This window comes from Bos indicus x Bos taurus, chromosome 10, assembly GCF_003369695.1.
Source record: "Bos indicus x Bos taurus breed Angus x Brahman F1 hybrid chromosome 10, Bos_hybrid_MaternalHap_v2.0, whole genome shotgun sequence".
NCBI lineage: Eukaryota > Metazoa > Chordata > Mammalia > Artiodactyla > Bovidae > Bos > Bos indicus x Bos taurus.
This window is the reverse complement of record NC_040085.1, coordinates 81,805,006-81,814,521: the sequence shown is the minus strand read 5'-3', so window position 1 is coordinate 81,814,521 and position 9,516 is coordinate 81,805,006. Positions and strand designations below refer to the sequence as shown.

Sequence of the window (9,516 nt, the reverse complement as noted above, 5' to 3'; positions counted from 1 at the left end):
GGAGGCGATGGCTAGGGAGGATCAGCCGGCCCAGAAAAATGGCGAAAGTACGGGTCACCTGTTGTGTGCAGGGCGTGGCGGGGTGGGGGGTGGGCAGGACTGCGGAGACCCAAGACACCCTCCCTGCTCCTCCCCATTCCACAAAGTGGTGGCCTGAACCAGGAGCAAAATCAAGGAACTTGACCAAAATACCAAAATGAGACAGCTGGGGTGACGGTACATGCTTTGAGACTCTTCCCCTTGCCCCTCCACCAGCAGTTAGAGTGAAAAAGTAAATGCAGCTTCCTGGGCCCCCTGGCAGACAGATTCAGCTTCCTTAGGCTGTGATTGCTGCTTGTTGTTTCTCAATGTCCCCAGGGCTGGGACTGAAAAGGCCTTGGAGAATCCCGAGGTACTCAGTGGTTTATCATCTGTTCCTTAGAGTTGCCCCTGGTGTCTGAATCCTGGGGCCCCTAGATCCAGGAGCAACCTCTTGCTGCCTCCAGTGTCAGAAACCAGGGGTGATCAGAAATGGGAAGGGTCAATGGACTTCAAGAAAGCTGGTTAAAGGACTTGTCTGGTGGTCCAGTGAATAAGACACTTCCCTTCCGATACAGGGAACATGGTTCAATCCCTGGTCAGGAAATTAAGATCCCACATGCCATGTGATGCTGCCAAAATAAATAAAGGCTAGTTAAGAGAGAATGCTTTTAAGATCTTGAGGCAAGAAGTATTGAATGCAGGAGGAGAAAGGGACGACAGAGGATGAGATGGTTGGATGGCATCACTGACTCAATGGATATGAGTTTGAGTAAACTCCCGGAGCTGGTGATGGACAAGAAGGCCTGGCGTGCTGCAGTCCATGGGGTTGCAATGAGTGAGACACGACTGAGAGACTGGACTGAACTGAACTGAGGCAAGAAGACGCTAAGCTGGTGGATAACACCAGGGACCAATAATTGCAATCTATTCATTGTTTTGGTGGGGAAACCCAGCCTCAGAGAATCATTTCCTCAAGTCACACAGCTAATAATTTGAACTGAATTCTTGCTTCTCCGGACACTTAGCTTTCATCAGGCATCTTGCCTCTTGTGCTAACTAAGTGGTTGTGGTTGTTTTAAAGTAGATGTGCAAGTTCTTTACCACTTTTCTCAGAAGACGGAGTCTAATTCCCTTCTCATTAATGTGGGCAGGACGTAGTGACAGGCTTTTCATGGATAGAAGGTGGTGGAAGTGATGGGATGATGCCTGAAGCCTAGGTCATTAAAAGGTGACATATCCTCTGTCTCTCTCCTTAAAGGAGGCTGTCTCCTACTCTCTGAGGACGCCCACCCTGGGAGCCGAGCCGCCACGTTGTGAGGAAGCACAAGCCGCATGGCGGAGGTGACACGAGGTGACCTGGCCGATACCTTCAGCTCAGCTCAGCTTGGCTCTCGGGCAACAGCTGGCCTCAACCACTGGACAGGTGGTGAACTGAGCTGATTCTGGCCCCAGCATTTGAGTCTTCCAACCAAGGTCCCAGATGTGGAGCAGAGACAAGCCAACCTCACTGCGCCCTGTCGGAATTTCTCTCCCACAAAAACTGGGAGATAAGAAGTGATCATTAATGTTTTAAGCCAGTAAGTTTTGAGAAACTCTTGAGATTTTATTATTTATTACACTGAGATTTATTATTGAGATACTTTATTATTATACAGCATTAAGTAACAAATACTGTGGGTTTCCTGAAACGATAAATAGTAAAATAGATTGGGGGTATTTATTCAAACAGTAATACCTATCGAGCACCTTCTATGTGCCTGATTCTGTACTAGGGACTGGGGATACAGTGGTGCATAAGAGGGACATGGTCTTTGTCCTGGCAGGCCTGTGGTCTACCAGTGGAGGAGATGTTTAGGCACGATTCCAGTAGAGTGCTTTGCTAGATGCTTTAATGCATGGTACAGGAGTGCTTACCCCAAACAACTTTCCGGTCAGGTGGGTTGTTGGGGAAAGAAGAAATGAGTTGGCCACAAGGCCAGCATGGTCTTGGCCAGAAACTTCTCTGTAGTGTATTCTTAGAAGTTGTGAGGGATGGGTGTCAGGCAAGGAGGGTGGGGCATGCAAGTAAGTTAGAAAATGGCCAAACTGGAAAAAGATGTATCTAACGCTCTCTCATTTTAGCTGAAAGCCCAGAAAGGACTAGTGTCTTGCCTGGTGTCACACAGCTTGTGAACTGGGCCCAGATAATGTGTCTTGCCTCAAATCCTCTCATGATTCCCCTATACCAATGCCCAGAGAGCAATACTACTAACCAACACTTGAATAACTCATTATTTGGCTCAAAGCTCTATGAACGTTGTCTGTCTTCACAAAAATGCTGGAAGAGGTTCAGTTCAGTTCAGTTCAGTCGCTCAGTCGTGTCCAGCTCTTTCCAGGTGAATCACAGCACACCAGGCCTCCCTGTCCATCACCAACTCCCAGAGTTCACCCAAACTCATGTGCATCGAGTTGGTGATGCCAGCCAGCCATCTCATCCTCTGTCATCCTCTTCTCCTCCTGTCCTCAATCTTTCCCAGCATCAGGGTCTTTTCAAATGAGTCCTCTTCGCATCAGGTGGCCAAAGTATTGGAGTTTCAGCTTCAGCATCAGTCCTTCCAATTAACACCCAGGACTGATCTCCTTTAGGATGGACTGGTTGGATCTCCTTGCAATCCAAGGGACTCTCAAGAGTCTTCTCCAACACCACAGCTCAAAAGCATCAATTCTTCGGCACTCAGCTTTGTTCACAGTCCAACTCTCACATCCATACATGACTATGGAAAAACCATAGCCTTGACTAGACGAACCTTTGTTGGCAAAGTAATGTCTCTGCTTTTTAATGTACAATCTAGGTTGGTCATAACTTTCCTTCCAAGGAGTAAGAGTCTTAATTTCATGGCTGCAATCACCATCTGCAGTGATTTTGGAGCCCCCCAAAATAAGTCTGATGCTGTTTCCACTGTTTCTCCATCTATTTGCCATGAAGTGATGGGACTGGATGCCATGATCTTAGTTTGCTGAATGTTGAGCTTTAAGCCACTTTTTCACTCTCTTCTTTCACTTTCATCAAGAGGCTTTTTAGTTCCTCTTCACTTTCTGCTATAAGGGTGGTGTCATCTGCATATCTGAGGTTATTGATATTTCTCCCGGCAATCTTTATTCCAGCTTGTGCTTCCTCCAGCCCAGCGTTTCTCATGATGTACTCTGCATATAAGTTAAACAAGCAGGGTGACAGTATACAGCCTTGATGTACTCATTTTCCTATTTGGAACCAGTCTGTTGTTCCATGTCCAGTTCTAACTGTTGCTTCCTGACCTGCATATAGGTTTCTCAAGAGGCAGGTCAAGTGGTCTGGTATTCCCATCTCTTTCAGAATTTTCCAGTTTATTGTGATCCACACAGTCAACGGCTTTGGCATAGTCAATAAAGCAGAAATAGAAGAGGTTAGGACAAGTTAATTCCCATTTTACGGATGAAGAAAGGATGCACGGTGAAGCTAGGCAACCTAAGTACTTAGTTCAGGAGCTGGCACATCAGTGACTTTGATGATGACAAGGATGATGGTGATAATGATGCCTAGCTCACATCATGTATCACGGTTGTGATCATCACACTCCAGACTAATGTTCTGAAAACTAATACACAGATGCCTAGCTCACATCATATATCACTGTGGTGAAACTCTGGACTAATGTTTTGGAAACCGATACACAGTGTCTTTATAGCAACACCAAAACTGATATTAATTTGCTCCAACTCATTTTCTGTTCTTGTGACACTGAAGCTAGAGTAAAATTGCTGGAGAGGAGAATCTGGTTGACGTAGCTTGTGTCTTGGGCTCACCCCTTGGTGGGAGGAGGCCAGGGCAACTTCATTAGCTGTCCCCAAAAGACTGCAGATGGTGGTGGAAGAGGGGCTGCCTTAAATGAAAATGGGATCCTGTCAGTAAAAGAAGGACATGGAAGTACACGATTGTAGATGTGTTTATTAAGGATACTCTATGTTTGCACTGTCCAATATGGTAGCCAGAGTCATGTGACTATTTGAATTTAATTAACATTAGATAAAATTTAAAACTCAATTCTTCAGTCACACTGACCGCATTTCAAGGACTCAGTAGCCACCTCCCATTTACAGTTACTGTTCTGAGCAGTACAGATTATAGAACATTTCTACCATTGCTGAAATTTCTATTAGACAGTACTGCTTTGGGATTATTACTTGGAATCCAGCTCTTTCTGCTCTTCTTTTATTCCATACATTGTGAATATGGAAATAGCCAAAAAGGCGAGTCAGACTCTTCATTCATTTATTCAGCAAACACATACTAAGTGTCTACTCTGAATCATACATTATTTTAGGCTCCAGGATGCCTGGAAGGGATCATGGAGATATTTGGTCTAATGGATCTCATATGAGAATCATCTGGGGAGTTCTTTAGAGTACTGATACCCTGCCCTTCCCTGGTGGCTCAGATGGTAAATAATCTGCATGCAATTCAGGAGAACTGGGTTTGACCTCTGAGTTACGAAGATCCCCTGGAGAAGGGAATGGCAACCCACTCCAGTATTCTTGCCTGGAGAATTTCATGGACAGTGGAACCAGGTAGGCTATGGTCCATAAGGTCGCAAAGACATGACTGAGACACACACACACACACACACACACACACACACACACATATGCACACCACACCCTTCCCAGCAGAGATTCTGGTGAAATTGGGATGGGGCATGCACACCCATAGGTTGGAACAGCTCCCTGACTGATTCTAATGTGTAACTGGGCTTGAGAACCACTGCAATCTGGTCGGACTGGTGACGTGAGTTGCTTTAGATAACCTGAAAACCTGAGTCAGCGTGGGTCTGACCTCCATCCTGGGCTTCTTACAACAGAATCAGAGTTCTCCCTGCATTTGGCATCTGTCTGAATCAAATGCACAGTTCTCAGAGAAGAATGAGTCTGCTCTTCTTTAGTCCAAAAGGAATCCAGTTCACTTCTGATAGAATGCCAACAGAACTCTGGTTTTAAAATGCTTCTGTTTTAAGTTGTTTGAGTAGTTTTTTTGCCTGGAGCTGTGTTACTCAGCCAAGTTGGTGAAAAACCTATATAAAGATAGCACCCTTTCCTGAGCCTCTACTATAGGTCTGCTCATTAATCCCCAGGACGTTCGGAAGGTAGGTTTGCTAATATCAGTTTATAGATGAGCAAACAAAGATGCAAAAAGATTGAGAATTATAACTCATCTGACTTGGTACAGTTGGGATTCCAATCCCAGAGTTGGTACTCTTTCTCCTTCGCCACCTGAGACTACCCCGTAGTTGAGAGTGCAGGGTGACTGGCAGACAGTGGTGCCCTGCTCTGGATCTGCGTGGAAAAGGAAGCTTTGTGCAGGTGAGATGCAGTCCTTTGTGGGTCAGGGGAAGCGCCAAAGCTGATGTGACCCAGACAGTGAGCTCAGAGAGGGTCCTGGGAGCCTGGAGGGAAGAAAATTCAGAGATAAGACAGGGGAGGGGATTTGGATTGGAGTTCTCCTTTTCGCGGATGGTTGTGCCTGGATTCCTTTTATTAAGGAAATTAAAGGAATTTGGAGAAAGCAGCTAAGAGCAGTGTTGTACCTGGAGCAGTTAGTGCTTAAACACCTAGAAATTATGGTGTATGTTTGGTGTGGTGGTTGGTTTAGTCACTAAGTCATGTCCAACTCTTGTGACCCCATGAACTGTTGCCTGCCAGCCTCCTCTGTCCATGGAGTTCTCCAGGCAAGAATACTGGAGTGGGTTGCCATTTCCTTCTCCAGGAGATCTTCCTGATCCAAGAATCGAACCCAGGTCTCCTGCATTGCAGGCAGATTTTTTTTTCCGGACAGAGCTAAGAGAGAAGCCCATGTTTGGTGTGAGCATTAGCTATTCTTGGCCTGGATTCCTGGGGGCTGGCAGAGTGTCTGTGTCACCGTGTATCTTTGCAGTCTGAGACCCTGCCTGATACTTCCTGGGCAGCCTGGCCTGGCCTCGGGGGGCTGCGAAGGGGCAGGACTATTGTGCTTATTCCAGAGAACTTTAACAGTGAGGGAGGGAGACCGCGTGCCCCTGCCATTCTCTGGGGCCACCTATTTAAGATCCAGACCATGGAGAGTAGCAAGGGCTGGACTCAGAATGGATTGAGGTCCGTGTGCATGGCATTCAGCAGGTCTACGTGGGAGTGAAGCCACGACTGGCCATAGAAAGAGCAAAGGATATCACAGCCAGAAGGACCCTGCTCGTCCAGGTTTCATTTCAGAGTTGGGAAACTGAGGCTCAGAGAGGTGACGAGACTTGCTGAAAACTGCACAGCCTGTTATTGGCAGGGACCACACTGGCATCGTCTCCCTTCTTGTCCAATATGCCTTCCCTGATGTCTTTTTTTTTAAATTATTTTTGGCTGTGCTGGGTCTTTGTTGCTGCCCGGGCTTTTCTCTGTCTGTGGTGAGGGAGAGATACTCTCTGGTTGCAGTGCATGGGCTTCTCATTGCAGTGGCTTCTCCTGTTGTTGGGCACGGGTTCTAGGGTGCATGGGCTCAGTAGCCATGGCATGTGGGCTCAGAAGCTGAGGCTCTCGAGCACAGGCTCAGCAGTTGTGGCACATGGACTTAGTTGCTCTGAGGCATATGGGATCTTCCCGGACCAGGAATTGAATCTGTGTCTCCTGCATTGGCAGGTGGATTCTGTACTGCTGAGCCACCAGGGAAGCCTCTCTTGATGTCTTCGGTATCAGGGAAGAAGCCAGCAGTAGATGAGCCCTTGACAGCTTTACAGTGCAAAGGGATAGAGTTGGGCTTCTCACACTTGTTCCACAATGTGGCCGAGCTGGGTGTATCTGTAGGTAGATGTGGACGAGTGTGTGTTTAGGAAGGCTCTGTTCAATCTGGAGGATGGAGTGGTGGCCTCTCCCACTTTCCAAGCAAATCATACTTATCCAGACTTGCTTCCCTCCTTTGTTAGGAAATTGGCGTTTCCTTTGACTTTGTTCTCCTCGTCCTGCGGCCTGGAGGTGTTTGGCTACTGGCAGGTTATCGAGTTGGTCAGCTGGGTGGGAATGGCTGGATGGTGGCAGCTGCTCCCAAGCACTAGCCAAGGCTCTGGCTGTAACAGAAAGAATCAAAGTTCAACCTCCCTGCTCACTGGAAGGACCCAAGACTTGGTGGCAACAAGAAGCAGATCCTGTTCTGAAATAGTGGTGCATCCTAAGGACTAAGCAAAACCATTTATGGGTTGTCGGACTATAGGTCCATGAGGAGGGTTAGGCTTATTTCTTGAGCCCTGGCTTTCAGGCAAGATTTCACTTTAGTCCAACCATTTCTGAGCATCTGCTTTGTGCATGGCATAGCCTAAGATGCTATAGGTGATGTAAAGATATGTAAGACATTACTGTGGCCCTCTGGGTTGTGTCTAGGAAGACAAGACCCTATAACTTGCTGAGTACTTACCACATGCCAGGTGCTGTCTACAGAGTTCTATATCATCTTTACCATGACCTTGCAAATTAGGATTCCAAGTTCCATTGTCAGATGAGGAGATGGCCTCAGAGAAGCTAAAGGACTGTTTCTGGGGCCTCGCCAGCGGGTGACTGAGAGCCAGGTTTCAGAGGCTGTGTCCTTTCTGCTATCCAAGGAGGCCACCAGCTAACCACAACACCTGGCAGAGTCAGGCCAGTGCCCCAACAGGCTCAAACGAGGTGTTTGGAGAGCATTGAGGAGGGAGAGATGCACTCTAATCCAGGCAGCGGTGCTTGGTTTTAGGCACTGCTGGTGGTCGGGGCTGCACGGTTCTTGATTGTGATGAGCTGTCCTGTGCGTTGTGAGATATTCACAACATCCAAGGCCCCTACCCGCTAGAAGCCAGAAGCAAGTCCCCACTTGTGACAGTCACTCCCATTGGCAACCTCTGGTTTTAGGTAAGCAGAGCCCTTCTAGCTGGGCCTAGGAGAATCTCATTGATAAGACAAGGGTTTGGGTGATAAATAAAGGATGGGAGAAGAATCATTTGATTAGTGTGTTCCTGCTTGACAAAGAGCGTCCACTCAGATTTTCCAGTTTGGCCTTCCCACTGGCCCTGTGACTCGCTCTTGTCACATACAAAGCAAAGGACAGTCACATGAGTTGCCCCAGGACCTCAGTGCCAGCTGTGGGCTTCTCCTGGATGGAGCAGGTCCTCTATAGCCAGCTCCTTCCTGGCCTCAGTTAGTTCAGCCTGCACTTATTGCCCAGTTTTTAACCTATGGCCCCTACTCTCCTTCCAGGGAACTTTTAGGAAATTTATTTCATCATCAACCCCCCACCCCATACCCAGCTAATGTCACCACCGAGTACAAACACCTGCACTTATTGTGTTAAGGGCTTTGTAGTCATCACCGGCACCCCTTGAGGAAAGCGTTCTTATCATCAGCATTCTGAGGCTAGAAGAGGCAAAGCAGCATGTCCGAGTTCACACCTCTGCTAAGCGGCAGGACTTGGGCCGTGGTCGTGAGGAGTAGCCGGAATGCCCTTCCCACCCCATCCATCGTGCAGAGGAAGAGGAGGCCGTGTTTCTGGTGGATCCCCCCCCTCTGCCCTGTGAAGGGCAGTTATCAGGCTTGTGTGGCATTCGGCTGTCAGGGAGGGCTTCCTACGAACAGGGCAGAGCGCCTAGTCGGGCTGCAAGACAAATGGGTGGCATATGTGCCCCAGATCAGCAGCGCACAATGGGCTTGTTATCTCGCCTCTGCCAGCAATGAAATAACAGTCTATTATTATTGCAGGAGGCAGAGAATAAATAAACACATTTGGGGCTGGGTTCTGAGATCATTTTTCCCTTCATACTGATCCCTTCTCTTTGGGATCATGACCCCTTTGGGACCATTAGATCCAAAACTTGAGGGTTTTAGTCCCACAGAGTCAGACCAGCAGGTGCTGGTAGGTCCAAAATTATTCCTCGCAAGGAATCTTGAATTTTATGTTAGATCCAGCTCCATCTCTTCTTGGTGCTGCAGGGAGACAGAAGGTGAGTGATGGGACAGTTGAGGCATCCCTGGAGATGCGAGAAAAGAGTATCCTGGCCTGTTCTCACAGGCAGAGCTATGTTTGAGACCACATAGACTGTCAAGTTCCAAGGTTTCATGGCCTCTTGCCCCTCTCTGCCTGATACCAGGAAGTGAAGATCCTAGGAGTGGGCCTTTCCTGGTGGCCCAAAGGTTAAAACTGTGCTGCTAATGCAGGGGTTCGATCCCTGGACAGGGAACTAAGATCTCATATGCTGCTCGTCCAAAAGATTAAAAGAGTGACCCTTGACTAATCAAGGGTGAGAGTTGGTTACTAAGCCCCTGAGCCTCCTTGCTCCACAGGGGGGTAATTTTAGGCACATTTTATATAATCTCCACAAGGGGCCCCCAGGACTGAGCCTCAGCTGCTCACAGTTTTACCCCTCTCATTAACAAACCACGACTTTTCTCCTTTCCTGTCACTTCCCCATTTGCTCACCAATGCCTCAAGCGATCACTTCCTCA

General features: G+C 47.8%; 1 long non-coding RNA gene across 2 annotated transcripts in view; it reads left to right on the top strand.

Moving 5' to 3' along the window:
* Positions 1-9,516, top strand: part of LOC113899149 — a 29,266-nt gene that overhangs the window by 816 nt on the left and 18,934 nt on the right. For both annotated transcript variants that reach the window (XR_003512849.1, XR_003512848.1), the window contains exon 2: positions 1,280-1,598. This is a non-coding gene — a long non-coding RNA (uncharacterized LOC113899149). The remainder of the gene's footprint in view (positions 1-1,279; positions 1,599-9,516) is intronic.